This window comes from Miniopterus natalensis, chromosome X (genome assembly GCF_054644295.1).
Source record: "Miniopterus natalensis isolate mMinNat1 chromosome X, mMinNat1.hap1, whole genome shotgun sequence".
In the NCBI taxonomy this organism is placed as follows: Eukaryota; Metazoa; Chordata; class Mammalia; order Chiroptera; family Miniopteridae; genus Miniopterus; species Miniopterus natalensis.
Window position 1 is genome coordinate 71,260,564 of NC_142103.1, and position 17,290 is coordinate 71,277,853.

The 17,290-nt window shown below is 42.1% G+C and overlaps 1 protein-coding gene across 1 annotated transcript in view; it reads left to right on the forward strand.

Annotated features, from left to right (window-relative positions):
* Positions 1-15,458: 15,458 nt before the first annotated feature.
* The window catches only part of WNK3 (WNK lysine deficient protein kinase 3), a 139,065-nt gene continuing 137,233 nt past the window's right edge, over positions 15,459-17,290 (forward strand). The window contains exon 1 of the mRNA XM_016215182.2: positions 15,459-15,562. The gene's annotated coding sequence lies outside the window, so the exon portion shown is untranslated. The remainder of the gene's footprint in view (positions 15,563-17,290) is intronic.

Here is a 17,290-nt window from a genome sequence, read left to right on the forward strand (position 1 = left end):
GTAAGAAAAATGCAGACGATCCATTTGAAAATTGACTTAAAACCAGCACTTCACAAAAGAGGATATCCAAATGGCCAATAAACACATGAAAAACTGTTCAACTTCATAAGTCATCATGAAAATGCAAATCACAATAAAAACTCAACACCACTACATACTTACCCATATGGTTAACACAGAAAAGACTGACAACACCAAAAGTTGGCAAAGGTTTGGAATATTATAATTTTGTTGTTGTTGTTAATCCTCATCCAAGGATATTTTTTCCATTGATTTTTAAGAGTAGATGGAAGGGAAGGGGAGAGACAGAGAGACAGAAACATCAATGTGAGAAAGACACATTGATTGGTTGCCTCCCGCACATGCCAGGACTGGGGCGAGGGATCCAGCCTGCAACTGAGGTACACGCTCTTGACTGAAATTGAACCCAAGACCCTTCAGTGCCTGCCGACACTCTAACCACTGAGCCAAACTGGCTAGGGCAGTGTGGAATATCTTGATGGGAAACATAAAATGGTACAACTAGTTTGGAAAACTGGCAATAACAACTAAAGCTAAACACACATACCCAATGGCCCAGCAATTCCACTTTTAGATAAATAGCCAAGAGAAATACATACATATGTTCATCAATATATATAAGAATGTTTTTGGCAGGACTACTTACCATAGCCCCAAATGGAAAGTACCCAAATGCTCATCAATGATAAAATGGATAAGGTATAGTATATTCATACTATGGAATAGCATACAGCAATGAGAGTAAGCAATTTTACATGAAACAACATGGAAGACTCTTGTCAATGCAACATTAAGTGAAAGAAGCCAGGCATAAGAGTATATTTTGTATTATTCAATTTATATAAAGTTCTAAAAGAGGCAAAATTAATCTTTGGCCTTAGAAATCAGGATAGTGGTTATCTTTGAGATGAGTAGTGACTGGGAGGGTACATTAGGAGCGCTTCTAGGAGATTGGTCATGTTCTGTTTTGGGATCTGCATGCTAGCTATACAGCTGTGTTCTCTTCATGAAAATTCAATAAACTTTACACTTAAGATCTGTGTGCTTTTAATATGTATGTAATACTTCAATAAAATTTACCTAAAAACTTTCCCCTAAAATTTATCAAGCCACATTGAACCTGCAAGTCTGAGGGCCAGACTCTGAGATGTGACTTAAGTTTTGCTTTTCCACTTGTCCTGGTGATACTCCTATGCAGCTTTTCCTGGAACGGAGAGGGCTCAGCAAAATTTCTCCTATAGGTTATGTTACTAAAATTCTGAATAAAGTAATCTGAGCACATGTGTACGCTTTCATTAAATATGGTGGGCTGTCACCCATTGGCAAACTTGCTCCATATCCACCTCAGCTGGAAGTGAGGGACAGCAGCTCATGAACCTACTTGTCCAACTTTACTTGAAACCAAATCTCACCCATTCCCCCAAGCAAACTGCAAATATCTTTCTTTTTTTCCTTCTCCAGATTCTCAATTCACACTTTCAACTAAACAGGAGAAGTGAACTTTATTGCTTTTACAAAAATCATGTATGCTTTTTAAAGAAAAGTTAAGCAATAGAAAAAAGGACAAAGAAGAAGGCAACAAATACTCCCAAATCTCATCAACCAGGAATAACCAGAGTTAACAGATTGGTGAGTTTCTACATAGGATATATTCAAACAGCAAGAAGGATATATAAATTAGTAGATAGGTGGTGAATGAGTAGAGATAATTTTATGAACATTTAAGCCACAAATTGGGAAAAGATAATTGTTATAAATATAGCAGCAAAAGATTAATATCTAGTATATATAAAGAACTCTTATAAATAAAAAATAAACAACTCAATTAAAAAGTGGGAAGCTAGCTCTGGCCGGTTTGGCTCAATGGTTAGAGTGTCAGCCTACAGACTGAAGGGTCTCTGGTTCGATTCCGGCCAAGGGCATGTACCTCAGTTGCAGGCTCCATCCTGGTCAAGGAGCGCACGGGAGGCAACCAATGGATGTGTCTTTCTCACATTGATTTTTCACTCTCGCTCTCTCTGAAAAGCAATGGAGAAAATATCCTCAGGTGAGGATTAAAAAAAAAAAAAAAAAAGTGGGAAGCTAATATGAAGACAATTCACACAGAATGAAGCACAAAAGAGGCAAGAAGCATATGAAAAGATGGTAGACATTACTACTAATCAGGAAAATTAAAAGTAGAGTGACATAGCCCAGCCTTCGAGGCTCAGCGGTTGAGCATCAACCTAAGATCCAGGAGATCGCGGTTCGATTCCCGGTCAGGGGCGTGCAGGAGGCAGCCGATCAATGACTCTCTCATTATTGATGTTTCTATTTCTCCCTCTCCCTTCCTCTCTCTGATGTTAAAAAAAAAAAAAGTAGAGTGACACTGTGAAAGAGATGGAACTTATTCCCACATCCGTGCAATCTGGTTGATAATATTTCACGCCCATAAGGTTAGCAAAAGTAATTAAATTAAAAATTAATTAGGCACAGTGATATCAAGTATTGGTAAGAACGTGAAGAAAAAGGAACTTAGATATTAATGGTTGGAGTATAACTCAGTACAACCACTTTGGAGATTAATTCAGAAACAGAAAATGGAACTTATACCTACTTCTGTGCAGAACATAACATATTTCTCTAGCACCTCAAAGATTGGAAGTAGCAAAAGACACAACCCATAACACAAATGTTGGTGTTCTCATGGCGCGTCTTAGCCTCTGTTGTGAGTTGAATTGTATTCCCCTAAAAATATGATTTTAAGTCCTAACCCCCAGTACCTGTAAATGTGACCTTATTTGGAAGTAGGGTGTTAGCACATGTATTCAAGTTAAGATGAGGTCACACTGGATGCTCCTCTCTCTTGCCCTGGCATGTTGTTAGGCACGTCAGAGAACAGTCAGAACCCCGATGATCCAAAATCCTTGGCTTGCTACCTCTGCAGGTTCCTAAAAGAGTTATGCTAAAAGCACATTCCAGGTAACTGCAACTTTGTTCTTTTATAACTACGTACCTAATAAAGTGAAATTTTAAAAAATTACCACAATCTCTCTTTAATGTCATGAATACTGTGACTCACTCTGGGCAGATTTTTTTATTATAGAAAAAAATCATTCGGCTAATTCCCTAAGTCACATAAATGAAAGGTAGGAAGGCACTCTTAACCAAGGAATAACAAAATCTTTTTTCTGTGTTTTAGCAATGTTGTTCAGAGTTCTGGAGAGTATTGGGGAAGGGGCAGACCAATTTGCATAAGACAAGAGGATTTCTAAGAAGGAAGGGGCCAAGAATCCAATGCTTTCTTCCCTAGATTTAAACTTTAAGTTTTAAAAATCTGTTGGAGTGGCAAGAAAGGATGTCAGTGGTCCCAAAGGAGAAATTACCTGGAAGGCAGCAAGAAACTGGACAGCTTATCTGGGCTCAACACCAGAGCCTAAGGGTTCTTGGGGGTTGGGCTGGTTCTAAGGTTTAAAGTCCCACGATTGAACCTGGCAGGCACAGTGGTATGTTTTGAGGGTCAACAGCTAAGCATAAAGAATTAACTCAAAGGGCCATAACCTTGGTACTCTGAAGTCTTGCATTGTGCAGGACCAAAGAAGATGGCAAGTGAGCTATGGGGCTAGTGGACTGACTGGAATTTCCAGTTCATTCTCCCTCTGCGTAGAGTTTTGAAATAGGACTCATCACCAGGGAATGAATAGGTACCTAGGTTATTTACCAAGTTGGGGGGGGGGGGGAAGACTTCCTATTAATAAGGGTAGATGATTGCTTAAACAGCTACCTGAGAGAGAAGACAAATAGCTATTATTTATGCTCTTAAGTGGTAAAGCTGGTCATAACTTCACTTGATGAATATTTATTGATTTCTATTATGCACCAGGGTCTCCCAGACTCCAGGACTACTGTGGTGTGCAAAAGAGACATGGTTCCTGTGCTCTTTAACCTTATCATCTTGTAGAGGAGACAGATAATAAACAGACTGGATGAAGATTCAGTTTCTCTGCCAGCTCATGTAGCCCAAATGTGGGCTGTAAAACTCCAAATGTATATCCTAATCAGTCCAGAACCTGTAGGTAGCTAACTGGAGTGTCTGAGTTCCCTTCCAAAATCTTAGGGACAAGAAGCTGATCAGCTCAGCTTAGGTTAGTTATCTACCATAGTCCAATCAGTTGCAGCTTGGAAATAAAGTGACAATGGCCTATTGCCTACTCAGTGGGGTTGTTGGAAAGTTCTGTGAGAAGCGAGTATGAGGGGAGGGCAATTGAAAACAATGGACATGCTATCTAAAGCAGCTCTACATATTAGATTTAACAATCTGCATCAAGTAACTACAGTGACCTATACAATGTTCAACATAATTTAATAATATCAAGTCCTTCCCATAGCAAGCAAAGACTTTCTTCCCAAGGAAAAATTAAAGCCCAAATATATCCAAAACATCTCTTATCTCTCTCATTTTTTTTTTCCACTGAGAGGAAACTCACCTGGGAACCTTTTGGGGGCCTGAATTCCTAGTTCTGTTGCTCTGGCCTGGGCTTTTGTCCACTGTTGCTGTTTTGTTTGGCTTTGGGAAGACGTTCTCAGGAAGAGGAGGGGTCTGGCTCTTGCTGAAATAAAGCTGAAGGTTGCCCTGGTCTTCCCCACCCTGAGATGTGTCAGATGGCAAAATCCACAAACTGGCCAGTTAGAGATCATTAAGTCCCTTTCCATGATCTCTGCCCACCCTGTAAACCTCCACAGGATGCTGAGAGGCATTCACTACCATTTCCCAGACAGTAAGCAGAAGTATTGGCATCACCACATTGCATGTGTATGTACTTACCACAGGTGGCTGAGCCACATTAGATGTTAATTGTGGTCTATGAGAAGAAACTTTGCAATGCAAGATCAGGAAGATCTCTAGATATTACTCCAGCAAGAGGATATTCCTGCAAGAGGAACTAGGGTATGCATGAGCAACAAGGAGTCTAAAAGGGATGATTCTTTCCAGCTTAAAAGCTAAACTAGAAACTGGCCAATTAAGCTCCTTGTTCCTTCCCTCTGGACTCATACCCTGGGTTCTGTCCCTCTCAATCTTATTAACCAGACTATGAGCAATAGGAGGCATAAAACAACTTTCAGAAAGCTTACAGCAGTGGGTCTCAACCAGGGGCAATTTTGTCCCCTCCTCCATGCCCAGAGAACATTTGGCAATGCCTGGAGACATTTCTGGTTGTCACAATTGTGTGCGAGGAAGGTGTTACTGGCATCTACTTGGTAGCGGCCAGGGATGCTGCTAAACATCCTACAATGCACAGAACAGTCCCTACAACAACAACAAAAATGTCTGAAGTTGAGAAACCCTAGCTTAGACAGTTTAGAACAGAACATGCCTCACTTCCACTCTCCATTTCCAGGCCTCCAACCTTTTGGAATCCATCTGAGTTCCCACTTAGCCTGCTCAGTGAAGGATAATGGTCTAGGAATGAATATTTCTACCCCACCATCTGCACAGGAAAAGAAGCATAATCCAACAGCTTAACTAGAGAGAGAAAGATGTCCAAACAAGGGGAAGATCAAGATAGAGATATGCCAAAGGAGAGATCCCCACAGCAACATCTTTTAACTGCTCAGTTCTTACCTCATAAAGCTCCACTCCCAAGAGAGTGATTCACTTATGTGTCCTTGGATCTTATCACAAGATGTTCATTTTGGGAGCAGGTGGGCATAAGGAAAACATGAACTCTTCCCACTAACCCAAGTAAGTTGCAAACTTTCAATATCCAAGTCTTTGCTTCCACTTAGAATGTCCTTTCCCACCATTCTGGCCTGTCTGAATCTAACCAATCTTTCAGGGCCCACATCAATGTTGCCTCTACCTGATCCCCCATAACTTCCCTAGCTCTTCTAAGTTAGATACTATAACACACATTATTTTCTACTTTGTATTAGGGTTATTTGATTTTACAGAAGGTTTTCAGCTTTTATACATTCGACTCTTATAAAATCTCTACAGTCATATATTACATGTTAATATATCCAAACCATCTTCTTTGGGCTGAATTTTTACTTGAATTCATCAGACAACAAACATTTCAAGCTGTTGCTGGCTGGCCAACCCTCCAGTTCCTACAAAAAAAAACAACAATTTTGATAGAGCAGATTTTGCAGTGATTCAAATTTTATTACATTTTAAAAATTATTTTATAAAAATACAAATGGAGCCCGGCCGAGGGTGGCTCAGTGGTTGAGCATTGGCCTAGGATCTAGGAGATCGCGGTTCGATTCCTGGTCAGGGCACGTGCCCGGGTTGTGGGCTTGATTCCCAGTCTGGGGAGTGCAGGAGGCAGCCGATCAATGATGACTCTCTCATCATTGATGTTCTATCTCTCTCTCTTCCTCTCTCTGAAATCAATAAAGATATTTTTAAAAAAATGTTTGAAGAACTAATGGCCAAAATTTTTCAAAATATGTTGAAAATTGCCCTAGCTGGTTTGGCTTAGTGGTTAGTGTTGGCCTGTGGAATGAAGGGTCCCGGGTTCAATTCCAGCCAAGGGCACGTACCTCAGTTGCTGGCTCCATCCCCTGCCCTGGTTAGGGTGTGTGTGGGAGGCAACTAATGGATGTGTCTCTCTCACGTAGATGTTTCTTTCTCTCCCTCTCTTTCTCTCTCTCTTTTCCACTTTCTCTGAAAAGCAATGGAAAAAATATCCACATATCCACATATACATATATATTGAAAATTATCCGGCCGGGCGTGGCTCAGCGGTTGAGCATTGACCTAGGATCCAGGCGATCAGGGTTCGATTCCCAGTCAGGGCACATGCCGGGGTCGCGGGCTCGGTAAATGACTCATCATTGATGTTTCTGTCTCTCTCTCTCCTTCTCCCTTTCTCTCTCTGAAATCAATAAAAATATATTTAAAAAAAAAAAAAGAAAATTATAAAACCATAGATCTTTTGGGGAGGCCCCTGACTAAACTACAAGGTCAAGTGTCGGGACTTGGCCTAACTTAGCCCTCTGCCCTGGCTTCTCACCTGAGTTGATCACAGAATGTGTTAAATTAATGAATGTAATAAATAAATGAACCTCATTATTTTCCAACAAATATTTGCTGAGGTCTTTAGAAGAGATAACACAGTTCTTGAAAGTAGAAAGTGTAAGGTTTACTTGCGAAGGGAGCTTCTGTTTCCAATAGGTCATATTGTTTTAAACAAGAAGTCTGCTGTCAGCCTTATCATTGTTCTTTATGTAAAGAACACTGTTAAAAAACAAGGGGCCCTCTCCCTCCCTGGAGCACACTGTGGCCTTTCCCTTCCCCCTCCTCTTCACTCAGGCCCCTTACCTTTAAGCTCCAAGAATCCTTCTTTTGCCTCTGTAACTTGTTTCTTGCGTCCATTTCTTCTACTGTTCACTTCTACCCCTGTGACTTTCTAAATAAACTTTCTCTTATAGTTTGAAAAAAATTAAAAAATTAAAATTAAAATTAAAAACAAGCTTCCTGGATCTGTGTTTTCCTAATTTTCAACAAATTTTGAAAAATTTCAGCCAATAGTTCTTCAGATTTTTTTTATGCTTCCTCTCTCTTTCTGAGACTACAATTATATGTATATTAAGGTCCCTTGAAGGTATATCACAGCTCACTAATACTCTTCATTTTTTTCAGTCTTTCAGTGTGTTTAATTTTGGATAGTTTCTATTACTGTTTCCAAGTTCATCAATCTTTTCTTCTGCAATGTCCAGTGTCCAAGCAAATCTTAAAGCAGCTTATTTTTAAAAAATATATTTATGTGCAGGATAGCAGGAGACTTCTGGTTGAAAACAATGTAATGTAAACTGTACAACTAAAAAGCATTCTATTTTCAAGAACTGTGTTATCTCTCCTATGGACCTCAGCAAATATTTGTTGGAAAATAATGGGGTTATTCATCTCATCTACTGTACTTTTCATCTCAGACAATTAATTTTTCACCTGTAGAAGTTTAATTTGGATTTTTAAAAAATATCTTTCATCTTTCTCTTTAATATACTCACTGTTTCCTTTACCTTCTTCAACATATAGATATACTTATAATTGCTGTTCTAATGCTTTTTTCTTTTTTAACATTTAAAAAATATATATCTTTATTGATTTCAGAGAGAGGAAGGGAGAGGGAGAAAGAGAGATAGAAACATCAATGACGAGAGAGTCATTGATTGGCTGCCTCCTGCACACCCCTGACTGGGGATGGAGCCCGAAACCCGGCCATGTGCCCTGACCGGGAATCAAACCCGGATCTCCTGGATCCTAGGTCGATGCTCAACTGCTGAGCCACACCCCGCCAGGCTTAATGTTCTTTTCAATGAATTTTATCTTCTGTGTCATTTCTGGGTCTCTTGCTGTTGATTGATTTTTTTTTTTTCCTTATTGGTTGCATTTTTCTGCTATTGTGCATGCCTGATGATTTTTTACTAGACCCCAAACATTGTGAACTTTACCATATTGGGTTCTGGATTTTATTTTGTATTCTTTTAAATGTTTTTGAGCTTTGTTCTAGGATACAGATAAGTTACTTGGAAGCAATATTATCCTTTTGGGGCTTGCTTGCAAATACTGTAGATGGGACCAGCATAGTCTTTAGTCTAGGGCTAATTTTGCCTTACTATTGTGTCAATATGCCTCTTACTACTTTTCCTGATGCCCCATGTATTTAAAGTCTTCTCCGCTCTGACTGTTGGACATGTGAATGATTCCAGCTCTATATGAGCACCAAGAATTTTTTCCCCATGCTCATTTCAGGCTACTCTTTCCTCAGCCTTGGATAATTTCTTCACATGCATGTGCTGACGAGTGCTCAGCTGAAGAAGATTAGAGAGGAATGCCCTGCAGATCTCTGTAGTTGCTCCTCTGTGCAGTTCTCTACTCTCTATGCAGTTCTTTTTTCTGTGGTATTTTGCTCTAGGAATTCTAGCCATCCTGCTTCCCTGAATCTTCAGCTCCACCTCCTGAACTTGGGGGAAGAACATCAAGCTCCACTTGAATTCACTCTTCCTGTACTGTGGCCTGGACACTCTCTTCAGGGGTCAGCTGGGGCAATTGCAGAACTCACCTCATTCATTTCCCATTTCTCAGGGCTTACCGCTTAATGTCCATCATCTGAAAAACATTTTTTCATATATTTTGTGTGTTTTTTAGTTGTTTTAGGCAGAGGGTAAATCTGGTCCCTGTCATTCCATTGTGTCTGGAAGCCAACTGAAGAGTTTTAAGCAGGTTAAATGACATGGATGGATCTGTGGGTTAGAAAGATCATTCAGTGATGGCTGATGTGAGTGATGGACTGGTGGTACTAGAACATAGGCAGAGATATTTACCCCTATGTTCATTGCAGTGTTATTTACAACAACTAGGATATGGAAGCAACCTAAGAGTCCATTGATAGACTGTTGGGTAAAGAATATGTGGCTCAGTTTGTTGGAGAATTCTTCTGGTACACCAAGGTTGTGGATTTGATCCCTGGTCAGGGCACGTACCTGAAGCAACCAATGAGTGCATAAATAAGTGGAACAACAAATTGATGTTTCTCTCTCTCCCTTCCTTACTCTCTCTAAAATCAATAAATTTTTTAAAAACGTGTTACATATATACAATGGAATATTACTCTACCTTAAAGCAGAATGAAATCTTGCCATTTGCAACAGCCTAAATGAACCTAGAGGGTATTATGCTCAGTGAACTAAGTAAGACAGAGAAAGACAAATACCTGATGATTTTACTCATATGTGGAATCTAAAGAACAAAATAAACAAACAAAACAGAAACACCCTCACAGATAATAGGCTGATAGTTTCCAGAGGAGAAGTGGGGTTGGGGGACTGGGTGAAAAAAGATGAAGGGATTAAGAGGTACAAATTGGTAATTACCAAAGTCACAAGGATATAAAATACAGCACAGGGAATATAGTCAATAATATTGTAATAACTATGTATGGTGCCAGGTGGGTACTGGAACTATCGGGGGGACACTGTAAAGTATATGATTGTCTAAGCACTATGCTGTACACCTGGAACTAATACAAAATAATACTGAATGCAAACTGTAATTGAAAACAAAAATAAAAATAAATTAATTAAGTTAAATGGAATCATAGACAATAAAGATATAGGAAAATGATTAAGAGCATGAACTCTGAACTAAACTAACTGGGTTTAAATCTAGCTCTGCCTTGTAGTTGCTGTGCTACTCTGGACAACTTATTTAACCTTTTTATGCCTTGATTTACTAATTTGAAAAATGGTGTTAATAATGGCATTTACCCCACAGGATTCAATGAGTTTCTATAAAGCATATAGTAAATGTTATTTAATTATTGGCTATTATTATTTTTATTATTATACATCTTAGTGGTAGACTCTGATTCATTCCCGCTGCATGAAGGATCTGTAGCAAGACTGTTTTAAAAGATTATTATGGAATGTTGGAACAGATTCAGAGGTGTTAGTGGAAGGGAGGGAGAGAAAGAGAGATAAGGAAAGGGAGGCAGGCAAATGTAGCCTTGTTAGTTTTCCCAGGTGACTGAATTCTCAGATTTCCAGAAGAATATACTACGTTAGACTGTACATTTATTTAAGAACTGATCTTCTGGAGAGGGAAAGGGCTGTTCTAGCAACCCCAACTCAGGCTCTGTATTCTGTCCACATGGGGACTTGGAACAGGAGTTAAGATTCCATACACTTAGAAAGTTTTAGAGAAACGATGTGCACTTACTCTTTCAATTTTTAAATTTTTTATAGAGAAAGGAAGGGAGAGGGAGAAAAAGAAACATCGATGTGAGAGAGAAATATCAACCGGCTGCCTCCCAAACCCACCCTGACTGGGGACTGAACCTAAAACCTGGGCATGTGCCCTGACAGGGAATTGAACCAGTGACCTTTCAGTGGACTGGACAATGCTCAACTGACTGAGCCACAATGGCCAGGGCATGGGCTTACTCTTTTTAGGCTCTCCAAGATTCAGTTACCTCCTAATATATAACCTGTGGCACATGAGGAAAGACTGTGTCTAGGAAGAGGAGATCACACTCCATAGTAAGGCTTGAGAAATTCCACTGTCCAATCTGAAAAGTGGAGTATTTCTAAGTCAGTCACTAAACCAAAGATAGCTGCTCACTTCTGAGGTAGGGGATGCTTATTCTTACTAGGGGACACTCAACTTGTGCTGGGAGGAGAGAGCCTCCTGGGAAGACATTATCAGCCCCTAGATGGTACAGGTAGAAGTTTAACCAGTGCCAAGGCTTGACTGGAAAAAGGATCACCCAGGTATCTTATCTGAGCCCTGGGAGTTACTGTCTTGAACAGGGGAATCTGAATGAGAGGTAAATTTTCTTTGCTGAGATGCTAAGATTTAATAGAGGGAGAATGTGGCTGCAATATTATTTTGAGATTTAGATTTTTTTTCTTTCCTGTCTTTTTCTCTTTTCTCTTCCCCCCCTCCCCACAGTAGTCAGCTTTGTGGTATATCTCAGGGAAAGGAGGTGGCAAGTCAGGAAAACAAATACACTGCCAGTCTCTCTTGCTTTTGTGTTCCAAAAGTATAAGCCTTAGGGAAGGGGGATTAGGGTGCAGAGGCAGAGACACAGTATCTGGGCCAGAAAACTAAAAGGAAGAAAGATTTGCACAAGCCTATGAAAAGATTCTTCTCTTTCTCACTCCCTCCTCCTTTGGGAGAAGAGGATGAGAGAGCTCTTTGGGAGCTCACGCGGCATATACTCCCCAAAGCAAACCCTGGCTGGCAAGAAGACGAGAGAGGAAGGGCTGTGTGGAATGTTTAGGTAGATGGACCAACAGGTGACCTTGGCATCGAGTTCCATGTCCTAAGTGTGGCAGATATGTTAAATAGGACCACAACACTTGAAACGACCCATGTGGGCAGAGGGCTCAGCAGTAACTGACAGAATCTAAGGACCTGCAAGCAGATATCTTTACTTCACCCACATACCTGAGCACTACATAAGATCCCCAAAATACGGCATCACCTGGGATAAGGAAAATGAACATCAAGAATGAGTTATATTGTGCCCTGGTTGTGTATTTTATTTGGTTAGAGTGTTGTTCTAATACACCAATGTTTTGGGTTCAACCTCTGGTCAGGGCTCACAGAGGAATCAACCAATGAATGCATATATAGGTAGAACAACAAATTAACGTCTCTCTCTCTCTCTTTATCCAGTCAATTTAAAAAAAAAAAAAGAATGACATTTTGTTTTCCTAATAGCTTGGTCAAAGGAGGGATCAAGGTCAGAAACTGAGTTCTAGAAATGGTCACAACTCTACCCATGGCTGTGGAAGTCAGCTAATTGTAAACTTTGAGGTTCATCTTGGTTCCATCTTGATTGAAGGAGTTACTATCCTGTGTGGAAGGGAAAAGATCAACAGCTAGCTAGGCCATGAAACTACTCCCCATCTCCATTCCTGCAGAATGTGGGGTCTAAAAATGGATCCAGTGAAGGTTTTTGTAATCTCTTGGCACCAGACCCTTCAGATAAGTTGAAGTAGATTATTGGAAGGATGTTTTCCTGGAATAATGTAAAACCAAATATAACTGGTTAATATAAGTCAAATTTTCTATTTGATGAATAGAAACAGCACACAAATTCCACTTGAGAGTCATTGGAAACTAGTGGGTAAGAAGGGAATGTTCTCTATTGTATGTTTGTTGTTGACTAGATATAACTGCCCATGCCCTTCTCTTCCTATAGTGGCATTTGTGCTGAGTTATGGACAGGTTGTTTCAAACAGAAGAACACATATGTCAATAAAAGGCCTAAATTGAGAAGGACCTGTACTTAGATGAGAAGCAGACTGTCTGATTTTCTAATTTCTGAAGTTTATAAAAGTTACACTACGTTAGATTTACTTAGCAAATGTTTGACTGTCAAAGAGGGACTTCTTGGATGGGTTGACATCTGAGCAGGTTGAGAAGCTAATGCTTCCAAGTATTGATCTGTGTTGATTACATCATCAGGCTCAGAGACAGAGAAAGAGGAACAGGGGACAACTGAGGGAGGTACTTCTTGCTTTTCCTAAAGGTGAGGTGTATGTGGTGGTGGTGGTGGGAGTAGAATGTCACTGAAAAATAAAAATGGTGGATACAAGTTTTTACTTACCATCTCAGTGGGAGTCAGGACCTATAAAGACTTGGAATAATTTGGTAACCTTTGATATTGTCCTTAAGTGGTTATTTGGCTGTGCTACCCATTTTCCCCACAGTCGTCAATAATTCAACAGGGAAAGGGACTATCTTCAGGGGGGCAGTGAGGAAAGAAGGATTTGGGGAGACCCCATTCATTCTACCGCTAATTTGGAAAGCAGAGACCTCTAAGGTAGGGTGGTAGCACTATCTGGAGAAACTTGTTCTTTCAAATTTAGCTAGAAAGGAAGATCTCCACAGGTGGAATAGCTGGACCTTATAACTATGAATTTTGTTCCCTCAGAGTTCCACTCCATTATTAAAATTGGGATATGGGAACTTGAGTTTATTAAGGGCAAGGTCTGGTTTCCTTGCATTTTCTGGCAATATTGGGATTAAAAAGCAACCTCTGAGAAGAAAGGTGCAGAGACAAGACACAGTGCCACCATTCCACTCCATTTGGACTCTGGAAAGTTACATTTATTGATAGTTTTTTAAAGCCGAAAAAGGCTGAGGCTCTGAGGCCTACACTATGAAAAGAAAAAGAAAAAAAAAAGTGTTGCAGGTAAGAGGTTGGTATAACTCAGCGATAGGGTTAGGCTGTGCAGTTGAAAATATTAGCCTCGCATTTTCCAGCCTCTTTCCCTCAAGGCATACTACTAAGGCTTAAGGAGCACTGGGAAAGAAATCCTGCCCTTAAGGAGCTTTCATTCTGGGGCTGTGACACCAGACTCACCTGAGGTGTGTGTGGGGAGGAGTGTTGAAAAATGCCTGGGATCTGGACTAAGCACACTTGGGTTCAAGTTCCGACTCTTCAATACATAGTTGTGTGAACTTGAGCAAGTCATGTCCACTTTCCCCTCCTGAGCCTCGGTTTCCTCTTCTGTGGAGCCAGGATTGTTAATACAGGAATGACAGAAACAATCTGTATTGCGTCTGATACAGTGTAGGAACCAGTTCTTAAACAAAGTTGCTGTCCTGAGGTTAACATGTAGTGAATGCTCTAAGGAGGTAGCATTCATACTAACTAGAGGATCTGAGAGGTGGACGGTAGGAGATGTAGATACCCAGTCTCAGGGGGAGGTGGCCTTTCCGCGTGCGCTCAGTCTAGGAGCCCTGTGGAGCGGTGAGGGGGCGGGGCCAAGTTTCTGAAAGGGTTGCTATGGCACCAAGGGGCCAGGGAAGGTTAACAGAACCCTTAAAAACTTACTCCCTCCCCCACCGGTCTCTGCCAGGGCCGAGGGCCATTGTTCCTGGCAAAATGGCGTCAGTAATCCCCCTCCCGGCCAGAGGCCTAAGTAAGGCTGAGGGTGGGAGTGGAACTGGAGGTGGGAATAAAAACTACAATTCCCAGAGTACACTGCACCTGCCGGTGAGGCGCAGGGCACGTGCCCAGGCCTAGCGGTTACATGCCGTCAAAAATCCCTTTCATAGCTTCCCTTTCCCATCCTTGCACTCGTTGTTGCTCAGCCCCCGCGCGCGCGCACTGCAGTCACGGGGGGTCAGGGGAACATGCCGTGGCTGTTGCCCTCGCAACGTAACCGGGAGACCGGTATTTGTAAATCTGTGCTTCGACTTCTAATCCCGAAGCCGGCAGGTATGGGTCTCGCGAGAAAAGCCGGGAGTTGGAAAAAAGGGAGTTAGGGGTGGTAGTTGGAAAGGTGCGGGCGGGTACCACATCTCGCAGAGCTACCGCATTTAGAGTCATGTGAAAAACTGAGTGGATGGTTGGTGACTAGGAAGTTGTGTGTCCTTGGACTTTTTCTGAAAGCAGCCGTGGAGAATGAGCTTTTGAGCATACAGGAGATGTCACGCGTGGTTCCTCACTGAGATTTTCTTCTTGGAAAGGAGAGGAGCCTTTCTCCTCGACGCGCATCTCTCTCTCCAGCTGCGCCGAAAAGGGCGGGGGAGGAGCGCACACGCTCTAGTTGGCCAGCCACTGGGCACCTCGCTGCGCTCGGGGCCGTTCGGAGTTGGGGCTGCTCCTTCGGCTTTCTCCGCCCCTCCCCCTCTACTTTCCTCCCCTCCCTTCCCCGCCCCCTCCGCCCCTCTCTTCTCTCCATCTGAATTCCCTGGCTGGAGTACGCGTGCGCTTGCTCAGCTCCCGGGCGAGCGCGAGCTTGGGCTCGCACCCAGCTGCCCCGAACCCCGCCCGCTCTTTACCTACCCGCGGTAGCCGGCCCGGTGGGCTCGCGGGGAGACGCTCGCGCGCGCACGCGCACACGGAGCGGAGCGGAGCGCGAGACCTCGAGGAGGGGAGTAAGAAGCATCGGAGGAGGCGTTAGAGGAGGAGGCGGCGTGTGCGTATGTGTGTGTTTTATGGTGTGGCTAGTCGAGGGGCGAGCGGAGGCTTGAAAGAGGACGAAGGAGAAGCGAAAAGAGTCAGAGTCTCCCTCTGCTAGAGCCTCTAATCTGGTGAGGGTCCCGGGCCGGGCTGAGCGCTGGGAGAGAGGGAGGAGGCCGGGGGGCGTGTCTGGGATCCGGCTGAGAGATGAATGGGCCGGGGATGAATGGAGGGAGGCAGCGGCGACCAAGAGTCTGTTAGGAGTAAGCGCCCTAGTGGGGGGCGGTTTGACCGAGGCGAGGTGATTGCGGTCCCCAAGAGGTATGGGACGAGGCCGGGCTCGGGTCTTCGGGGCTGTCGGAGCTGTTGTCGGTATGAGCGAACAGGCAGAGAGGAAAATTAAGAGGGTGAACGTGGGGAAGGGCAGGTTTGAGGTTGAGGTGCGTTTTTTTGTCTTTTTTGGTTTTGTTGGGAGGTGGCAACTTTAGGACTTGATGGAAGACTAGGGGACCGGGAATGTGCAGAGGATAGTTGGTGGGGCCGGAGACGGTTGACAAAGGACTGAGTGATCATTTAAGTTAGACTGAGGCTACTGAAAGGGAAGATCGCTTCGGGTATGGGAAGTTGGGTTTCAGTGGGTTATGGGGTGGGGGAAAGTTGATTTAATTTAGAAATTCAGTTGATGTATGCAGGTCGGTAGAACTGAATCGGGGTGAGGGGTACTGCTGGCTCGTTGTGTAAGTGGGTTAAATTCAAGGAGATTGAGAGGTGTTTGGGATCCGGTGGTGTGTTCTGTAACTGACAGGTTGGGGATGAGGAGGGTTAGGATAAAAGTGGTGAGCTGGCTTCACTGTACTGAAAGAGGTTTTGTTTGACTAGTTTTGAGTGGTGAAACATTTATGTAGTGGGGCATGGGTGGAAATCCTGCACGTGTGTGTTTCCCTATCTTGGGAGTTGATAGACCTTGTTAAAATGAAATCGAACCCTCTAAACAGATGCGAATGGTATGGCTAGTCCTTCTTAAGAGTTACTGTTGACTGAAGCAGTTATATGAATAATAGCCTTTAAAATTGTGAAAGTCTTCTGTATAATAGTGATTGCATCCAATTTTGGGAGGCATTCTTACCTGTTTTTCATCTATGGTAAGTTGTAACACCAAGAGAACTTCTGAAGAGGTCTCAGTGTGTGACACAGAGCAGCAGGTGTCTTTTAGACAGTCTCTATACTCTGGATTGACAAGTTTAAAAATTGTTTAAATTCAACAGTTCAAAGGAAAATTACCTTGCATTAAAGAGTAGCTAAAATACACTAAAGCTGATTTTGAGTGCTAAAATGATTATACATGATTTTTTTGTAATTCTGAATTTACCTTGTTTGGAAAATTGGAACTTGATTTTTTTTATGAGTTTAAATTACAGCAGATTACTTGAACATTTTGTTCTCAGAATACATTACTTATCTGGTAAGGATGTCTTGTGATGGTCTCATTCTGTTCTGGGTCAAGATTAGTAGTTTATGGATTTTTAACTTTTCATGATTACTTTTTACGAATTTTACTGACATATATTCATTTATCTTGGAAATGTTGCAAATTTGAGAACATTCTTTCATTCTACTTTGATGTTGGAAAGAGTAATCCTTGTTTTTGGCTACCCAGGGTTTAAATACAATGTTCATAGTCTCTTAGGTTAAAATGAATACTACTTAGTTATTAAGTAGCAGCCTGGAAATGTTGCACTCAGTCTGGCAGGCAAGGTAGTATCCCCATTTTGAACTACATGTTCCTGGAGTGGAAGAACATTTAAGTATTGAGGCGGGAAAGAATAAGCATTGTATATTTGGGGAGTGGAATGAAATAA